This window comes from Solanum verrucosum, unplaced genomic scaffold, assembly GCF_900185275.1.
Source record: "Solanum verrucosum unplaced genomic scaffold, falcon-dt-bn FXZP01000245.1, whole genome shotgun sequence".
In the NCBI taxonomy this organism is placed as follows: domain Eukaryota; kingdom Viridiplantae; phylum Streptophyta; class Magnoliopsida; order Solanales; family Solanaceae; genus Solanum; species Solanum verrucosum.
Genome location: NW_026019998.1, coordinates 211,738 through 233,882, shown reverse-complemented (window position 1 = coordinate 233,882; position 22,145 = coordinate 211,738). Strand labels below are relative to the sequence as shown.

The following is a 22,145-nucleotide window of genomic DNA, read 5'->3' as shown; positions in this document are numbered from 1 at the left end:
CTTCATTAAATTCAAACACAACTACTAAACGAAATCATATTTAAACAGCGAATATACCAACAATAAGAAACACCCAACAGTAAATTTAACCCATATTCACAAAATCACACCCCAAGAATTAGGGTTTTAGCTAGACATGAAAAAGAGATAGAAAATGATACTGAATCGAGATAACATCAACTGGGTATGATTTATATTCACTTTGAACAAGTCTAAAATGAACAACTTCCAACTCCCACCTTCAAATCTTCAAGCTTCAGAGCAAAGTCTCCAAAACTCTGAGAACTAAAATTGAAGTATTCTCAGTCTCCCAAAATAATATTTATGTCTAAAGTCTGATACTAAGCTAACAATTTAAACAAGTATTTATAGTGTTCAAAAATTTGTGTTGTGGAGGACCATTCGGCGCATTTAGTCGTGATCGCCGACACACTCAGCGATCCACCCTTTGGTCAAGTTCATCACCTTTCTTCTTTTGCATTCAGCATTCTCGCATTTTGAGGCATTGGGCAATAGAGTGCTGCTTTGTGAAGCTACTCGGTGACGCGATGACTGCTCCTTTTCATCGCAGACTTGACCTTCTCCTTCAGGGCTCAGCACACTGGAACATTCGGTGGGATTTAGGACCTTTTGGCGACTCGCCTAATGGATTAGGCGATCCTCAGGAAGTCTTTTCTCCGTTCTTTCAGCCGCTTTGTTCCTTTTTGCTTGATAGTGTCCAAGCTTCGTCCCTCAATTCAAATACCTAAAACTTAAGGGTTTACATCAGTTATTGAGACAAAATATGCATTTGAGGACATTATTTCTATCAAAATATAGCCCTAAATTAGTCCAAATTGTGGACTTATCATCCACCCACTTATTTTCACTACTGCAAATGAATGAGTTTACAATCCAAATTTCTTGATAGAATTTTCTACGATATACCATTCTCTATAGATTCGATCTTGACTCTTAGTTCGGTATTTTTTATTGATGATGACCGATGTCTCTTTTAATTTGTTACATTTGAGAGTCATTAGTATTTATATTTTAAAATGATACAAATATTGTTGAAGTATGTATGTGATGAAAAATATTAGAGGAAAACACAAGTATAAATTGATGAATGATTACCCTATTAGATTGATATTTATTGTCATCACAAAGGAGTAATTAACGTCTAAGAAATACGAAAAATATTTGTGATAAGAAACGCTCATTTTTTGCGCTCTTGCTAGGAGTAAACGGTCATCTTCAAATAATTTATCCAACCTCTACTATAATAGAAACCGGCAATGAGTTTATGAACGCTCTAGTAGTGCGGAGTAGGCTAATCACCGTTGGAGTGAGTATGAATGAATTCATTTTCATAAACTGTAGTATTCCATTTTGTTTGTCATGTATGGAATGAGTGCTTGTTTAAGTTCATAAAGTGATCGCTTAAGGCGTCAAAATAGAGATAGAATGATTTTAGAGGATGAATTATCGACACCTTGAACTGTACTATTGCTACTGTGCTCTGAATTTCAAATTACGAACATGAGAATATACTTTTTTTAGAGGTGAAATCTGAATTTGGGGAGAAAAAAGGTTTCTTTTTAGTGTGTGTTTGGATTAATTTGTTTTAGTGGCCTTTGGCTTTAAAACTATTTTTTTGTTATAACACAAAATGTGTTTTGAGGCACTTTTTTTAAAGATGAAAAAGTATCCAAAAAAGGCCAAAAGTTGGGTGTTCCCAACTTATGACTTTTGGTTTTAACTTATAAGTCATTTTGAAAAACGCAATTCAAACACCCCCTTAGTACCTTATTCTAATATTGTTGGATCAAGATAGTGAGCATGTGAATAAGTAGAAACCATCGTTTTAGTTGAATCCACGAATAGTTCAGAAAGGTGTAAGTAAAATATTACAAGGATAGTAGGTTGATAAAGAAGAGAAATCAAATAAAATTAACTTATGTAAAGAATAAAGTTTGGGGGAAAAATTCATTAGCATTCTCTTGAAAAACATACCAAAATTACAGACGAAATTAATTTAGCTATGATATCCAACTTTTGGATGCATGATATTAAATAACACCGCATCATATTCACATTTATTGATCTTTTTTGCCATGCTTGTAGCCTAGAGTACTTAGAAAATATGATTGCTACAATTTGTTCACCAACCATTGCTTGTGTCATACCTCAAAAAAGCCACAAGGTACAATCTTTAGAGAAAGTTCCAACCTTTTAGAAAAGCCACAAACCTTTAATGAGAAAAGATGTTTGTTTTTAATATAATATAATATACTACCAATTAATAGGATCTCTAAAGACTGGCAGTAATCTACACGGTCATCTTCAATCTAGCTTGTTAGCATCTGAATTCAAGAAATAAATCTGAATCGAAATGTATACAAATTTAATATAGTTTTATGACTTTATGGAAGGATCTAATCATTTTTCCCAAGCAAAGGGTATGTCAAGATTTAATACGTATTTTTATTGAGCCCATGTGTCTAGCAGTTCTAACCGAGTATAGGCGCCCTTTTTCAACCCATTAACGGGCTTAGAACCACGGCTAGCTAGACGGAGTCACAAAGACAAAGCCAACAAAAACAATATCAAATCTGACTGTACCAACATCTCGGAACCAAATCAAGAAACCATATATAAATTTATTTATATTTTGATAAAGTCTAGATCTTTCATGGTAGATATAAAAGAGAAGTTAGCTATCCGACATAGATATGACTCTTTAGTCGGACATAGTCACGGCTCAAATTGGAGGAATAATAAAAGACTAAAATAAAATATAATACCTTATAACGATGGCCGAATCCAAGGCCTATGAGAGAACTATACAAGTTTATTTACTTTCGGTCAGTATCCGGTGAACTCAAACTTTACAAATTGAGAGCTTTACAATTTGGAGAGAGACAGAGTGATTTCTAACCTGCCTCTAATGAAATGAAAATAAACTTATTTATAGAAGAATAAAAAAAACATTTAGAATCTTTGTACAGTAAAGTTGGGTCCTATTTGTCCCCTAAACAATGTATCTATTGTTGATCAACAGTATATCTACTATTGATAATGGCTTTTTACTGTAGAGGTGTCTTTACAGTTTGTCTTTTTCCTTCAATTTTTGAAGGAAATACTCCGCCTTCCTCAGAATATCTTTTGTAGTTGCTTCAACAGGTTTAGCTTCTTGGATATCATCGGTAGCGTCTTCGCTTGTTTCACTTCTCATAGAAGTGTCTGATTTCTCATATTGAGTGATGTTGAGGAGCAAACTCCTCTTGACTTCCTCCAAGTAGTTGTTGATCATTGCTTCTTTATCTCCATCTTGAATGGAGATTTTCCTGGCAATATGCCTAACTGAGCTATCAGCAATTACCCTTTTTTGGGGAGTAATACTATATTCCTATATCCTTTTTTAAATAAGATCCAACAGTTCTTGCCCATATAACATTTTTGTTTTGGGATCCTTTTTCATTAATTTATCCCAAGAGTTATTATAAAAAGTCATGTATAAGCAAGGAAATTGTTCCTCGGTGAATCCCACTTCCGGGGTCCATTTATGAATCCAAGGGACGGAAAATTCAATGAAGAAGTAATTCTGGTCTATCTTGTCCAGATAACAAATATGATCTGTGTTGTATATCTCATTAAGATCTGGAGAAACCTTAACCCATTCTTTATATAATTTGAGAAATGGATCAGGTAATATTTTTATTGTTGGGCCATTGTATGACCACCAGTTTAAAAACCAATTAGGAATTGGTCCTGCAAATATCCTTTCACATACCTTTATAAACCATGTATTCTTGTGTCTCTCATTATTATAATAGGGGACTTTATCAAAGGACTGAATGTAGTCCCAGTATGTGAAATAGAAAGCGATTTTATTTAGGTTGATCTGCCTTTCTTTCATGGTAGAGATATCCCAATCTTCAATAGATATAATCTGTTTAATTATCATTTTTGAGAAGTTATAAACATTCTCACTGGTATTATAGCCTGAAAAGTGTTTGAATTCAACACTACCAGTACTTATCAGAATGGTTTCGTAACACGATCGGGTTTTGTATGACTTATCCGGAAAATATAAACCATTGATTAGGTACCTCTGGAATATCTTCCAGGGTTCTTCTTTTCTCTGAATCTCAGAGTTTTCTAAAAGAAATATCATTTCTTTTTTCGATGCCTTTTCATAAGACTTGATATCATCATTGTCTTCTTTGGCTATTGATGCAAAAGTATCATTTTGCTTTTGTGACAAATAAGCATGCAGATGTGCGTATAACGGACTGTCTTCTGGGATATCCTCCAGATGTACTAAAGAAAAAGCCTCACTTTGGGAGATTTTTGAGTTTATCAAACTCATTCTTCCTCTTTGTATAACTGGGGAGCTAGAAGAGGATCCGTATGACGATCCTGGGGATGATCTTCCCCTTCCTTTTGTATGATCTCCCCTACCTCTCCCCTTGGTTACCCAAGGAGGGTCCATCCTGCAAACATAACACTTTGCTTTATTCGGATGTATCATAGTAGTCACTGTAATAATTATCCTCATCGATATTGATAATTTTTTCAAAATCATGTATAGAGAAATCTTCTCTAATAATATCATTGATAATTTCACATAAAATTAATTCCTGTAAATCTTTATTAAGAGAAATTACTTTTAAAATAGTAACTAAAGTTTTTTCATCAATGAAGGCCGTATAAAAACTCAGTATGAAGTTACATATTCTATAGATAGAAAATCTGGAAGAGAGTTATCACTTCCCTTTTTATATTAGATTTCAAAATCAAAAGGGGCAAATTGGGCCTGCCACCTAGCAAATATTAATTTTGATGCATCATGTTTAAAATCTTTGTTAAACATATACTTCACAGATTGAGAATCAATTTTTATCAAAAACTTTTGATTATATAAATCATCCTAAAATTTTAACACGCATTTAACGATGGTTATTATTTCATGAACCACCATAGCATATTTCTTCTCGGCCTCGCTCCATTTCCCAGAATGAAATCTGATCAAATATTCATTTTAATCGTTGGGATTAATTTGTTTTAATATCCCACCATAACCAATATTAGATGCATTTGTCTTAATAATTTTTTGCCAAGCAGGGTTAGCCAGAGTTAAGCATGGTAAAGATTGAACACGAAGTTTAATATCATTTACCAAAGTGGTAATACTATCAGTCCAAGGTGATTTATGATCCTTTTTCAGCCTGTCGTATAAAGGGGCCAAATCATGAGATAATTTTTTTATAAAAAGGGGATATGTAATTTAAACTCCCTAAAAAATTTCGCAAGTGAGTTCTATCAATGATAACATCAGGAAATTTTGATGCAAAGTCGATTGATCTTTGAATCGGGGTAACTTTCCCTTGACAAATACGATGTCTGATGAGTCCACAATTTGGACTCATTTAAGGCTATACTTCAATAGAATTAGTGTCCTCAAATGCATATTTTGTCTCAATAACTGATGTAAACCCTTGAGTTTCAGGTATTTGGAGTTAGAGACAAAGCATGGACACTATTGGGCAAAAAGGAACAAAGAAAGCCTTAGGAATGAATAAAATAAGGCATGTTGATTGATGATGTCGTTCGGCGAATCGCCAATATCAGCGAAATGCCAAATCGCCAAGATACCACCTAAAGTTACAGAATGTTGGAGCTAAAATGGGGGAGAAATCGACGAGCAGAAATCATATTTGGTGAATCACCAATCTAGTCGGTGAAGGACAACCAGGTTGCCAAAACTACGAAAGAAGATAACAGCAAGTGCTGATAGGCGAGATAGAAGGATAATGGGTGAATCGCGGAGTCATTCGGTGATACCGACCTAGATCGCCTGAAGTGATAGTAGCCAGACCATGAAAAAGCGAAAAATGAAGGCGAGATGAAGAACAATCGGTGAATCGCCGATCCGTCAGCGATACCCGACTTACTTCACCGAGTAGATCTGAGCAGTGGCATTTCAGACTTGTTTAAATTAGTCTTGGCTTGAGAGAGAGAGAAAAACTACAAAAGGGTTGGGAGAGCGATTTTAGCAAGATTTTGAGAGAGAATTTGTAAAAGAGAAAATTATCAATTGAATTTCATCTATAATTTTCATCTTGTACCCAACTATGGGGGTAATAATTAATTCTAATCTTTTTATTTTTGAGATAAGTGGCTAAAACCCTTTACTTGGAATTTTGATTATGAATTCAACTGTTAAATATACTTAATGGGTGTTTGTTAATTGTTGAGAATGGTGCTAATCTGAAATGGGTCTAAGTTGTTGTTGTGTTTCAAGATTGAATTGTGTTACGTCATGTGTCAATTTCATTGTCGTGCACTTTCTCGAGAGAGAGGTGTGAGGCCAAGGTGGCAATCTTAGCGTCCTTAGTAGTGGGTTTTCTTAGTTTCAGCTCGAGAGAGTGAAACAAAGAGCATGTCCTTTGTATCCAGCTCGAGAGAGTGGATTTGATGAGGGTAAAGAGCTGGGCTTCATTCAATCAGTGTTGAAGTTCGAAAGAACTCAACAAAGAAAAGGTAATTGTTCAAGAGAAAGTTACTTTATATATGGTTCGACCTACCCACAACAAATTAGTCTATTATGAGCAGTAATGTTTACCCATTTTGTTGAGATTCAATAGTTGGCTGATCAATTCCCCAAGTTTTACTTTAATCTTTGATTACTGAGATGAGCTATAAGTTTGAATTGGTAGTTAAAACCCGAAATCTGAGATTTGAATATTAATTGTGCAAGAAATGTTTGGTTGAAGAGACTGTCATTGTACTTCCATTTAAGTGATTCAAAGGAAGCACTACTCCCTATTGGATCGACCCCAACTCACATAGTTGGGTTATTATACTGAAGAACGATCGTTGGCATTTAGTATTGGATGAAATGCTACTTGATACGTTAATCAAAATGGCACCACTGCTGGGGAGTAGCATTACTTAGGATTCTTTGATTGAAGATTTGACACTCTAAAAGTTTGTTGGTTGTAGTTGAAGTAGTTTCGGCTACTTTGTGTAGGTAGTGGCTGGAATACGTGAAAGTGAACATGAGTGAAAAAGAGATGAATGACAGCTGAGCAGGTCATCGAGAAGGTATAGATGACATCAATAGTGTCTACAACCCAGCTCAATCGAGTGGAATGGGTGCACTCTACATCCCATGAGCTGAAGAGAGTGCGATGTTTGAAGTCACTAGCACAATTTTTCATCTTCTCCAAATGAGGGGAATATATGGAGGGATAGATCACGAAGACCCGTATGAGCATGTGAGAAATTTTATTGAGGTTTGCAGCCATTTTTCATTCAAAAATGTGTCTCAAGAGTTAATTTGGTTGCGCTTATTCCCACTGTCCTTAACAGGAGAAGCTAATAAATGGTTAGCCGAGTTACCAAACAATTCTGTCACATCATAGGAAGAGCTGGTTGTGGAAGAGCTGGTTGTAGTCTTTAACACAAGATTCTTTCCTCCATCAAGGTTGATGAAACTTAGAGACGAAATTCAAAAGTTTCAAGCGAAAAGAGGGAGAACACATCCATGAAACGTGGGTGAGATTCAAGAAGCTCCTACTTAAATACCCAACTCATGGGCTACCAAATGATTTGTTACTTCAATATTTCTACCGGAGTCTAGATTCGGTTAATAAAGGAGTAGTTGATCAATTGGTACGAGGAGGAATAATGTTACAACCATTTAAGGTAGTTTCCTTCCTTATGGATGAAATGACTAGGATAAACCAAGCATGGTACACCCAAGAGGATTAGGTCTCTCCATTTCATTTTCGACTAACGCAAGAACAACTTGATAAAAAGAGAGAGAGATGAGAACATCAAGAAGATGTTAACTCAAATGGAAGTTCTACAAGATCACATGAAGGGGACATGTGGAGTATTTCGAGTTGAGGAGGGTTCTTATTCCGGTTACTCAAGTCCGGGGGAGAACCAAGGTTGGAACTTCAAAAGATATGAGGAGGGTTTCCACCCACACCATCAACAGCAGGTGGAAATCAAGGTTGGAACTATAAAAGGGGAGAAGAACAAAAGAAGATATCATCAAGATTGGGCTGAGCAAGATGATTACTGGAAAAAGGAATATGATCATGAGGAGAACCAGAATTACTCAAGTGAAAGCCCAAAATAAAATGGGAGTGCAGGCAGCCCCCGGGTGAATGATTTATTATCACACATACTTAATAAAGTTGAGGGGTCAGATGATTTGTTGAAAGGAATGAAAGATGACTTTTCATCATTGAACAGTAAAGTAGATTCTCATGCCGATGCCATCAAAATACTTGAAGGACAACTGAGTCTATCATCAGCTCAGTTGACATCAAAGACACCGATGAAAGATAACAAGAGAGGGCTGGTTGTAGTTACACGTAGCGGAAAGGTGGCAATAGGCAATGTGATAGGAAATGAAGATACTCAAAATCATGAAGAAGGTAAAGGCATAGAGTAACAAGAATCACTTATTCAACAAAACCTTGCTAAAAAACCGAAAAAGAAGTGGAACAACTTGTTCAAATTCTAAAAGTTATGCAACCTTTACCCAAAATACCTCCACCATTTCCCCAATGCTTAAAAAAGAAAAATGAAAATGAGAAGTTCAAGAAGTTCTTGTCGGTATTTCAAAAGCTATCAATAAACTTTCCGCTGGTGGAAGCATTATTGGAAATGCCAAGATATGCCAAGTTCATGAAAGAGCTAGTCACAAAGATAAGGAACGTGGACTGTGAAACAATTGAAGTGTCCCATAGTTGCAACGCAGTTATGACTAAATAGCTGATCACAAAAAGAGAAGACCCCGGGGAATTCACCATCCCTTGCACCATTGGCATGCTCCAATTCGCGAAAGCTTTGTGCGACTTGGGGGCAAGCATCAACTTAATGCCCTATGTAATATACAAGCAACACGGTTTGGGAGAATCGAAAGCAACCACCGTGAGACTCCTGATGGCGGACCGATCAATCAAACATTCAGTGGGGATCCTCTACGACCTCTTGGTAAAGGTAGATCGGTTAATCTTTTTAGCTGATTTTGTGATTTTAGATTGTGAGATCGACGCCGAAATCCCCATTATTTTAGAAAGTCCATTCTTGGCAACTGGGAGAGCATTGGTGGATGTTGAAAGTGGAAAATTAAAGTTTCGGGTTAACGATGATGAGGTAACATTCAATATTTGTAAATCCATGAAACACCCAAGTGATATTCATGTGGTGTCCATCGAGGATGTTAATGATGAGGCGGTAGCTAGTGTGAGCCATTTGATATGCATGAATGAACCATTTGAATCTGTGCTTACTAATTATGATGAATCTGAAGTTCAGGGCTATGAGGAAATAGTATATGCCTTAACGGGATTAGGAGCATATTCAAAGAATCCAATCAAGCTGGATATTGACCTAGAAAATAGAGAAAAGCCTCTTGCAAAGCCGTCAACTGAGGAACCACCTAATCTGGAATTGAAAGTCCTGCCCCGCTCATCTCCAATATGTTTTCTTGGGGGCAAACAACACTTTACTAGTGATCATTGCAGCTGATTTGCTTGAATGGCATGTGAGTTTACTCATTGAAGTATTGCGAAAGCACATAAAAGCTATAGGATGGACCGTCACTGATATAGTGGGCATTCCCCCTGGTATCTGTACTCACAAGATTCAGCTTCATACGGATTGTAAGCCTAGTGTAGAGCATCAGCGGAGATTAAACCCACCGATGCAAGAAGTGGTAAAAAATAAGATCATCAAGTGGTTGGACGCAGGTGTGATCTACCCTATTGCGGACAGCAAATGGGCAAGCCCGGTGCAATGTGTACCAAAAAATTGAGGTATCACGGTAGTCCCAAGTGCAAAGGGGGAGCTTGTGCCAACTAGACCGGTGACCGGGTGGAGAGTATGCATGGATTATCGGAAGCTAAACTCATGGACTGAAAAGGATCACTTTCCAATACCCTTTATGGATCAAATGTTTCATCGGCTATCAGAGAGGGGATGGTACTGCTTTCTAGATGGGTCCTCCGATTACAACCAAATCTCTATTGCGTCGGAAGACCAAGAGAAAACCACTTTCACCTGTTCTTATGGAATGTTCGCATTCAAAAGAATGTCATTTGGGATATGTAATGCCCCAGCGACATTTCAGCATTGCATGTTATCCATTTTTGCGAACATGGTAGAAGACTCTATGGAGGTATTCATGGATGACTTTTCAGTCGTCGGAGATTTATTTGAAGAATGTTTGGCACACTTGGGGCAAATACTCCAAAGATGCGTGGAAACAAACCTGGTTTCGAATTGGGAAAAATGCCACTTCATGGTGAAGGAAAGCATAGTTCTTGGGCACAAGGTGTCACAAAAAGGATTGGAAGTCGATAAGGCAAAAATTGAAGTGATTGAAAAATTACCCCCGCCGATTTCAGTTAAGGGTGTTCGCAGCTTCTTGGGACACGTCGGTTGCTATCGGAGGTTCATCAAAGACTTCTCAAAGACTGCACACCCCCTGTGCAAACTCTTGGAGAAGAAAGTGAAGTTTTATTTTGATGATGCTTTGATGAGTCCACGAATTGGACTCATTTAGGGCTCTATTTTGATAGAAATAGTGTCCTTGAATGCTTATTTTGTCTCAATATCTGATGAAAACCCTTAAGTTTCAGGTATTTGAAGTTTTAGTGGAAGTATGGACACTTAGGCGCAAAAAGGAACAAAAAGGCTGAAAAGAACGAAGAAGCTGAAGCATGAGCATCGCCAAGAACCTTTGACGATTTGCCAAAAGGACAGACTCCGCCCTTTGTTCCAGTATACGAAGCCCTGAAGGAAGAGGATCAAAAAGGCAATGAAAGGAGCAGTCAGTGCTTCGCCGAATAGTTCGGCGAAGAAATACTATACCGCCCAATGGTCCAGAACGTGAAGATGATGTAGGCAAGCACTCAACGGCGATGAGACAAAAGAAGGGTGAGTCGCCGAGCCATTCGGCGAACTCGACTAACTTTGCCGAACTATCCGCCTGCACTAATTTCTAATGCCTATAAATACTAAACTCTTTAATAATTTTACAAGTTCCAAACCATTATTATTATTTTCAGAATAGAATAGTACTTTCTTAGATATTTTCTCTCAAGTTTGGAGAGGGTTTTGTGGGAGACATGAAGAGAGAAGGATTTCATCTTCCCCTAGTTGGAAGTGGGTCTTCTCCATTCTTCTTCCTTTTCTTAAATCAAGGTTAAATTTCTTATACCCATTTGATTTTAGTATCATTTTAGGTGTATTTTGTTGTTTCTTGATGTGTGGCTAAAAACCCCCATTCTTGGGGTGTGATTTAGCAAATATGTGTTGATATTGTTGTTGGGTTTTGCTTGCTGATAGGGTAGATGTATTTTAACGGTGATTTCACCTAGTGGTTGTGGTTTAATTTGATGGATTTTTAGTTGCAAATCTAAAACCACACATGTGTTTTTGGCTCGCCCTAGAGGGAGGTCGCGAAACCAAGACCACTAGACTGATGGCCTAAGGAGTGGGTTGACATGAGGTTCAGCCCAAGAGGATGAGCCTTAGTCCTATATCCTAACACTCAACTCGAGAGAGTAAGTGGAGTAAGGCGTAGGTTGGTATTCATGCGGCAAATGGGTGTCCGAGAGGAACCCATTTGAAATGGGGTAAGTTGCCCGAGAGGGAACTTATTTCCATCTAAAGCTTAACCTAGTCACCATTATCTTGCAAATTTGCTATTGAAAGCATGTACCCAACGATTTATCTCAACTTGTATTGTGGTCACACCCCAAGAACATTTCCCCATACTTGATTTTCTTGTTAATTTTTGTTGTTTTTATTACTTATGCAAAACCCCAATCGATATTTAACACTTTTGTGTCGCCCCCTTTAATTTACAATGTTTTTGTTCATTAATGTCTTTAGCTACAACTAATTTGAGCTAAATTTTATTTTTCTATCAATTCTCAAAACCACTCCCTTGGGACACGACCCCAACCTTTAGTTTGGTTACTATACTATCGACGATCGTAGACACTCGAACCAAAGGTTAGTGTCGTAGGTCACAATAAGCATCACGCTTTTATGATGTTGTTTCGAAGCTTGAAAGAAAAATTAGCATCCACCCCAGTCATTATCATCCCTGATTGGTCCGAATCTTTCGAAGTGATATGTGATGCTAGTAGCACAGCACTGGGAGTGGTATTGGGGAAAAATGCAATAAGCATTTTCACCTAATTTATTATGCGAGCAAGACTCTAAATAGTGCTCAACATAACTATACCATCACCAAACAAGAGTTGTTTGCGGTAGTTTATGCATTTGAGAAATTTCGAGCATATTTGTTAGGCACTAAAGTAATTGTTCACACTGATCATGTTGCACTCCATTACTTGATGGCAAAGAAGGATGCAAAACCAAGGTTGATAAGGTGGGTGCTACTATTACAAGAATTTGACTTTGAGGTCAAAGATAGAAGAGGTTACGAAAATTAGGTGGCTGGTCACTTATCGAAGTTGGAGGGCAAGGAGAATGATGAACCTGAAACTGACATAAAGGATTCCTTCCCCGATGAACAGGTGTTTGCAATTTCCCTTGAAAAGACCCCATGGTATGCAGATTTTCCAAATTACATTGTGTGCGGACTAATGCCGGATGAGCTGAACTTCTACCAATGAAAGAGGTTCATGTTCGATGTTAAAAAGTACTTCTGGGATGAACCTTACTTGTTTCGTGAATGTGCAGATCATATCATTAGAAGGTGTGTTCCAGAAGAAGCGGCGGTAGGAATTCTCCATGCTTGTCATGCGTCGCTAGTGGGAGGCCACCATAGCCGGGTGCGTACACCCGCTAAAGTTCTCCAGAGTGGATACTACTGGCCATCCCTCTACAAGGATGCGTATGAATTTGTAAAGAAATGCGCCCAATGACAGAAGTAAGGTGGAGTATCTAAAAGGCACGAGTTACCCCTTACTCATATTTTAGAAGTGGAGCTATTTGATGTTTGGGGAATCGATTTCATGGGCCCCTTTGTGAGCTCGTTTGGAAATAAGTATATCTTGGTAGCTGTAGATTATGTTTCCAAATGGGTGGAGGCTGTTGTAGTTCCAAACAACGAAGTAAAAAGCATCGTCCAATTTCTGAAACACTACATCTTTGCGAGATTTGGAACTCCTAGGGCAATTATTAGTAATGGGGGGATCCCACTTTTGCATCAAGTGGTTCTCCGTTGCATTAAGTAAGTATGGGGTGAAACACAAAGTGGAAACCCCATATCATCCCCAAACAAGTGGCCAGGTTGAAGTGTCAAATCGGGAGATCAAAAGCATCTTGGCCAAAATCGTGAATGCCAACAGAACTGATTGGTCTCGGAAGCTCGATGACTCACTATGGGCATACCAAACCGCTTACAAAACACCTATTGGGATGTCTTTGTATCAACTAGTTTTTGGTAAATCTTGCCATCTACCCGTTGAGTTGGAACACAAAGTGTTGTGGGCACTGAAAGCCTTAAATCTAAACTGGACCAAGACCTCAAGGGGGAGAGTGGAATAGTTAAACGAATTGGATGAATTCCGATTCAGAGCTTATGAAAGCTCAACCCTCTACAAGGAAAAAATGAAGAAGTGGTATGATGTTAAAATCTTTGGGAAGGAGTTTAGAGTAGGAGACTGGGTGTTACTATACAATTCACGACTTCGACTCTTCCTGGGAAAGCTCAAGTCCAAGTGGTCAGGACTATTTAGAGTGGAAAGAGTATTCACCAATGGTGCCATAGAAGTTGAGGGGCAAGAGGGACCTGCATTTACGGTGAATGGGCAATGCTTAAAATTATACTTTGGAGAATGCCAGGAGATTTCTTAAATTGGTGTACCTGGAAGATACTTGAGAGCATCTTTTTGTCGTGCACGATATTAAATAAGGCGTTTCTTGGGAGGCAACCCAAGTGTTAGTGTGTTGAATAATGTGTATTGATTTTGCAGGAGTAGGGATCATAAGCGACACAAAAGTTTTCCTGGTGAGTCACTGAACTATTTCGGCGAGTACAAGCGCTCGGCGATAAGTTCACTCCATGGACAACTGGACAATTTAGTGAAGATTCCTTGTGACCCTGCTCTACTTGTTTAGACGCTAGATTGCTTTCATTTCTTATCAATCTTTATTTACTGTTAATATTTAGTTTGCTTGCAAAAAATACCCACTCTCTACCCATATTAGGGACAATGTTGACTATTTTTGGTGGGGGTATTCACTGCTCATGTCTCAATGTCCTCAGTGTTGACAACACCCCTTCTATGTGTGGAATGTGAATGTTCTTGTGCAAATTTGAGTCTCGGTTTTGATCAATATCGATGACTCAAATAGTGCTCATAATCAAACGAACATGAATGTACGGATACGATGAGACCAAGTGAATTTACATAGTCAATATGTGAACTCTTTGCATCTCGTTGTGACTAGCCAAGTATCAAATTGATTCTCTTGTGATGAAGGTTGAACACTAGCAATAGTGTGGAGTCTTGCTTGACTTTGGTGTCAATGCCTTGTGTGATAAGCTTACTGTGAACCATGCATGATAACAACTAGAATTTTCCCCGTTGGTCCGGTCGACTAAGTAAGGCTATCTCTCAATATGATCTTAGGCAACTTCGAAGAGTGTGAGCTAATTTGACATGAAAACATGACTTTTCTTAATCCACTACCCATAATCCTCGTGATTCGTGGTTGATTAAATAGCCAACTGTGTTGAAAAGAAAAGGCAAGTCAAGAAGTGTAAGAAAAGTCCCATTTAACCCATGGTGTTGAGAAAAATGGAGCCCCTCCATAAAAAAAAAGAGAAAGAAAAAGAAAATGAATGAAAAAGTTCTGAAATAAAGTACAAAAGAAACGGGGTCCCGAACAATCCATGGAAGTGAATAATGCAATGACTTATGAGCACTAAAGAAGATGATGAAAGAAGAGGAAAGGGAGTGTTGAAAGCACCACATTTCACGAGGACGAAAGTCACTGAGCCTAAATGACCATACATTTGCACTCAGCCCCATTACAAGCCTTGGAAAGACCTTTTTGATCTTGAGTGAGCTGAAACAATTGTTAATTGGAAAATACGGGCAAACCTATGGGTGAAATCATACATTGTGTTCTTCTTTGTGAGATTGAGCGTTGCACTTGATTCCGGAATTTTAAATGATTAAACCATTGTGTGTAATATGGAATCATTCTTTGTGTGAGGGCATTTGAATACCTTTGTTGAGCTCGAACTTGCATTTCAAGCAAGTATAGTAAGCTTGAGAATTTTTGACAATGGTGTGTCACAACTTGAATCTTTGAGGATACAATTGATCCTTGCATGAGTAAGTTGAGCCTTATTGTGTACATTCATGATTGAGTATTGTGTAGCACTGTTTGAGACATCCTTTTTGAACTACTGAACTTGAGTTTTACTCGAGAACAAGCAAAATCTTAAGTTGGGGGTGTTGATAAGTCCACAATTTGGACTCATTTAAGGCTATATTTTAATAGAATTAGTGTCCTTAAATGCATATTTTGTCTCAATAACTGATGTAAACCCTTGAGTTTCAGGTATTTGGAGTTAGAGACAAAGTATGGACACTATTGGGCAAAAAGGAACAAAGAAAGCCTTAGGAATGAATAAAAGAAGGCCTGATGATTGATGATGTCGTTCGACGAATCGCCAATGTCATTCAGCGAAACGCCAAATCGCCAAGATACCGCCTAAATTTACAGTACGCTGGAGCTAAAATGGGGGCGAATTCGGCGAGCAGCAACCATATTCGGTGAATCGCCGATCTAGTCGGCGAAAGACTACCAGGTCACCAAAAGTACAAAAGAAGATACAAGCAAGTGCTGATAGGCGAGATGGAAGGATAATGAGCAAATCGCGGAGTCATTCGGCGATACCGACCTAGATCGCCTAAAGTTACAGTAGCTAGACAAAGAAAAAGCGAAAAATGAAGGCGAGATGAAGAGCAATCGGCGAATCACCGATCCGTCAGCGATACCTAACTTACTTCGCCGAGTAGCTCGGAGCAGTGACATTTCAGACTTGTTTAAATTAGTCTTGGCTAGAGAGAGAAATTCATTCAGAAAGGGAGAAAAGAATAAAGAAAACACTACCAAAGGGCTGGGAGAGTGATTTTAGCAAGATTTTGAGAGAGATTTTGTAAGAGAGAAGATTATCGATTGAATTTCATCTATAATTTTCATCTTGTACCCAACTATGGGGGTGATAATTAATTATGATCTTCTAATTTTTGAGATGAGTGGCTAAAACCCTTTACTTGGGGTTTTGATCATGAACCAACTGTTGAATATACTTAATGAGTGTTTGTTAATTGCTGAGAATCGTGTTAATCTGAAGTGGTTCTAAGTTGTTGCTGTGTTTTGAGATTGAATTGTGTTACGTCGCGTGTCAATTTCAGTGTCGTGCACTTTCTTGAGAGAGAGGTGTGAGGCCAAGGTGGCAATCTTAGCGTCCTTAGTAGTGGGTTTTCTTAGTTTCAGCTCGAGAGAGTGAAATAAGGAGCTTGTCCTTTGTATCCAGCTCGAGAGAGTGGATTTGATAAGGGTAAAGAGTTGGGCTTCATTCAATCAGTGTTGAAGTTCGAAAGAATTCAACATAGAAAAGGTAATTGTTCGAGAGAAAGTTACTTTATATATGGTTCGATCTACCCACAACAAATTAGTCTATTATGAGCAGTAATATTTACCCATTTTGTTGAGATTCAATAGTCAGCTTATCAATTTCCCGAGTTTTACTTTAATCTTTGATTACTTGAGTTGAGTTATAAGTTTGAATTGGTAGTTAAAACCCGAAATCTGAGATTTGAATATTAATTGTGCAAGAAATGTTTAGTTGGAGAGACTGTCATTGTACTTCCATTTAAGTGATTCGAAGGAAGCACTACTCCCTGTGGGATCGACCCCAACTCACATAGTTGGGTTATTATACTGAAGAACGATCGTTGGCATTTAGTATTGGATAAAATGCTACTTGATACGTTAATGAATGTCCTAGAAATCGAACATCAGTTTGGAATAAACTCATTTTCGATTTAGAAATGACCAAACCATTTTGTATAATAATTTTCTTGAAGATGTCTAGATGCTTAATATGCATTTCAAACGTTTTTGAGAATACCAAAATATCATCAATATAAACAATGATAAAATCCAAATATGGGTTAAAAATATCGTTCATGATTTTCTGAAATTCAAATGGAGTATTTTTCAAACCGAATGGCATAACATTCCATTCATATTGTCCAAATGGGACATTAAAAGTTGCTCTATAAGCATGCTCTTTAAATATTTGGATCTGCCAATATCCTAATTTTAAATCAAATTTTGAAAATATATTGGCATCATATAATCTAGACAATAAACCTCTTATATTTGGAATAGGATACCTAATCCATTTTAAATATTTATTTAAAGGTTTATAATTTATAACCAATCTAGGGACACCTCGTTCCCTTTCAGCAGCATTGTTAACATAAAATGCAGTACAAGACCAAGGTGATTTTAAAGGTTTTATCAAACCCTTTTGTAACAAATTATCAATTTCTTTTTTGCAAAATTCTACCAATTCGGTGTTCATCTGACAAGGACGAGATTTAGTAGGAATATCATTCTCAGAGAAATCATCTTCATATGAAAGAGTAACAATATGCTTTTCTCGATTCCAAAAAGCACTGGGATGATCAGCACAAATATCAATAGCAATTTGTTCAGAAATTAATTTAATTTTTCTTATACTTTGGTAGATTTCAAAGTATCAAATATATTTATACTAAACAATTCTAGTTGCAAAGAATCAACATGCTTTTGTTTCATATTAATCAAAGCATTAATATCGCAAGAAATAGGGTCAGTGATAAAAATATAACTAATATCTTTGTCTTCATAAGTAGCAGAAAAACCTTTAGCATTTATGCTAGTAAAAGGATAAATGGCATTTATAAAAGGGGTTTCAAGTATAATTGGAGGGTATAACTGATTTTTAACCAAGAAAAAGAAATGCGGAATGCAAACTTTATTTTGGCAAATGCGAGTATTAGGTAATTTATACGTTATGTCTAAAGCATGTCCAGAAGCAGATTTAACCATATGGGTTGTTGTTTCAAAATATTTAGTAGGTACAAGACCTTCTTGAATACAACTAACATCGGCTCCACCATCAATCATAGCAATATCAGTTATTGAAAAACTATTATCAATTAATATGGTGCATTTAATATACCATTTATGAGCAGTAACAATTTGCATCATTCCTAAAAACATACCTTGTCTAGGATCAAGATTAAAAGGTTTTGCAAGAGTATTTTCTTCAACAATGTTTTTACCCTTGTTATTAATAGTTTCAATTTGAGTAAGTCGATGATCACAAATCATTTGATTTTGTTTAAGAGATTTAATCTCATTTTTCAAATTTTCAATTTCCCCTTTCAAATCATCCAAAGAAGAATCTCTTGTGTGAGTAGTTTGTTTATTAAGTCTGTTATTAATTTCAGACATAGAATAAGGTGCAGAATATTCGAATTCAAAATCATTTTTTTGTTTTTCTGAATTTTTTGAAAAACTTGAACTAGCATTATTATTAGTCGCTAAATGAATAATTATTTCACGAAGATTATTATGAGTAACTTCTTTTAAAAGTTCTATCACATTATCAGATGTAACAGTATTGATATTCAAATCTTCAAATTGAGATTGCAATTTATAAAATTCATCATTTTCACATGAACAAATATCACCATGACAAGTGTTGAAAGTATTACCATGCTAATTACTATCAGATAAATCAAGCAAATCAATTTCTTCTTCAGAACCCGAATCAGAATCATAATCAGACTCAGAACCAGAGGTGTATAAGAAACTATAAACCTTATCATGAACTTCCTCATCAAGTTCTAGGGATTTCAACTTTTCAAGCTTACAATTCAGTGCTATATGACCAAAATTTCCACATCTATAGCACTTGATTTTAGCGAGATCTCGCTTGGACCTATTCTTAGTAAATCTATTAGACTTACGAAAGGATTTTCTAGCGTCGCGTTCTTCCTTAGATCTATATCTAGATCTCTTTTTCCTATAAGGTTTATCAGGATTGGGGTATCTAGAATCTCTATGTTTCTTCTTCTTGCTATTAGCCGAAGTATCAGGTAAACCGAACTGGGTACAAAAGTCTCATAGCTGAGATCTTTCTCTAAGCTTATCCATCTTAAGATGTCTGGATAACTTCAATTCATTGCACAAATTTATACCTTCTTGAGTGCAAACTCCTATCAGCTTACCATAAGTATAATCCTTATAAGGAATTTCACCATGATCATTCCTCAGAATTTTTCTAACTCTTTCTGCAAACAAAGGGAGAAGGCCATCTATAAACTTAGATTTCCAATTCTCATAGTTGTTTTCGGGAAATTTCATCACCCTACTAATATAAGTATCTTTATACCATCTAAATTATCCTACGGTTCTACAACGTAGACCATTTAACAGGGTACGAACAGACTCATATTGATTGGTAAATCTACCATTGAAATGTTCTAAAATGGTTAAGACCAAGGTATAAGCAGCGTCTTCTCTATTTTTCACTAGAGCCATTCCCAAGTTATCAACACATTCACTATCAGAAGTAGCATTTATTACAGCAGCTTTTTGCTCAATGCTTATATAATTATTCCACCAACCTCTGAGTTGGCCAGTAAAACCTGCAATAATCATTTTGCAAATATTTCTATTTGTGTTTTTAACACTTTTACATATAGTTGCATACATAAGCATTCTATGAACAAGAATAGTTAATTGTTTATCAGTCAAACCATCAAGATTTCATTCATAAATTTCAGACCCACTATAAGAGGTATTAGTCTGATTCCAGTCTTGTTCCTCTATAAGCACATCTTGAGGAGTTGGTCTGGAATAATAATAGGTTTGCATGCTTGGTTTATGAGCAAACTTTATATTACTATTCTTCTTGGGATAACCGCGAAGTTTTATTAAATTCTAAAGAAACATGATTTTTAAATCAAAAGTTTTTTCCATTTCATCTACAAAATTATTTGACAAATCAATAGGCTTTGCACCAAATTCAGACAATTTTTATCAAGAAGTTCTTCTAAATCATAAAGTGATTTAAATTTAAAATTTCGAATCTCAGGGGGGCCTTTGCACATGAGTAGAAATAATCTGAGCTTCTGAATTACCTTTAGAAGTAGAAGCCGTATCAGAAGTCTTTAAATCATTTTTTATTTGAATTATCAAAGTAGTTAATTCATCCAATTTTGTATCAAGAGAACTAATATGTTCACCCAAAACTTTTACATAAAGTCCCAAATAATTATTTTGAGAAATTAAATTATTTATTTCATTAATGCTGACTGTCGCAACATCTTCTTCAACAAATTTGTGAAAGGCAGTAAATGTGATACTAGTATTATTTGGTAAAATAAAATATGACTGAGGTGGATAAACAGCCTTAATAATATTACCAGATCCATCTTTATAAGATCGTTCAAGAACGTTGATAAATAAAGGTAAATAAGTGGTTATAAACTATGGTACAAAATACATAATTTGATTATGTAAAGCACAAGTTTCATAAAACTCTTGAGAAATATTATTTAAATCATTAGCACTATAAGTGTCAAAAAACCATGTTTTAAACTGGTTCCATTTATCACTTGATAATTTGTTCTGAATGTACTTTCTTGCCAGTGAACCTAGACTAAAATCAATTTGGTGTACATTCATTATTAAGTTTTATTGGGATCAAAATCCATTTCGGATACAGAAGGAATATCCTTATCAGGAATATCAGAAGAATTATCATTAGATTGAACAATATTCAACCGAGGATCAATTTTTTTTATTTTGATCAGCATAAATAATAGAAGGTAGTCGGCCATCATTATAAGGTATTATATTTTATTTTAGTCTTTTAATATTCCTTCGATCTGATCTGTGACTATGTCCGGCTAAAAAGTCATATCTATGTCGGATAGCTAACTTCTCTTTTATATCTACCATGAAAGAACTAGACTTTGTCAAAATATAAATAAATTTATATATGGTTTCTTAATTTGGTTCCGAGATGGTGGTACAGTCAGATTTGATATTGTTTTTATTGGCTTTGTCTTTGTGACTCCGTCTGGCCAACCGTGGTTCTAAGCCCGTTAATGAGTTGAAAAAGGGCGTCTATACCCGGTTAGAACTGCTAGACACATGGGTTCAATAAAAATACGTATTAAATCTTGACAGACCCTTTGCTTGGGTAAAAGGATTAAATCCTTCCATACAGTCATAAAACTATATTAAACTTGTATATATTTCGATTCGGATTTTATTCCTTGAATTCGGATGCTAACAAGATAGATTGAAGATGACCGCGCGGATTACCACCAGTCTTCAGAGATCCTGTGAACCAGTCTTCAAAGATCCAGTAAATATAAATAAATTTATATATGGTTTCTTGATTTGGTTCCAAGATGGTGGTACAGTCAATTTTGATATTGTTTTTATTGGCTTTGTCTTTGTGACTCCGTCTAGCCAGCCGTGGTTCTAAGCCCATTAATGAGTTGAAAAAGGGCGCCATACCCGGTTAGAACTGCTAGACACATGGGCTCAATAAAAATACGTATTAAATCTTGACAAACCCTTTGCTTGGGTAAAAGGATTAGATCCTTCCATACAGTCATAAAACTATATTAAATTTGTATATATTTCGATTCGGATTTATTCCTTGAATTCGGATGCTAACAAGCTAGATTGAAGATGACCGTGCGGATTACCGCCAGTCTTCAGAGATCTTGTTAATTGGTATCAATATAATATAATATAATATAATATATATGATATACTAAATTAGGTGCTTTTAGTTGAGGGTATTATAGTAACTTAACATTCAAGTTGGTATCAATATAATATATATATATATATACGTAGAAACGAGATATTTTTTATCCAAAAGAAATAATTGGACATTTTGAACCAAATTATTAATGGCATGGATATTGTTTGACCAAACTATTAATGGGAGATATATTTGTTCAATTTCATATAATTCAAAAACGTTTTCAACCCTTTTCCATATTGTCTATGATATGATGGTGTAGTGGAAGTTGTGTTAGAAAAGTAAC

The 22,145-nt window shown here is 36.3% G+C and overlaps 1 non-coding gene and 1 pseudogene across 1 annotated transcript; both read right to left on the bottom strand.

The window, feature by feature from the left end:
* Positions 1–7,481: 7,481 nt before the first annotated feature.
* On the bottom strand, positions 7,482–7,589 carry LOC125819386 (small nucleolar RNA R71). Its single transcript, XR_007442458.1, has one exon. It is a non-coding gene; the product is annotated as a small nucleolar RNA R71 (small nucleolar RNA).
* Positions 7,590–15,723: 8,134 nt separating this feature from the next.
* Positions 15,724–20,507, bottom strand: LOC125819382 (uncharacterized; annotated as a pseudogene).
* Positions 20,508–22,145: the final 1,638 nt, after the last annotated feature.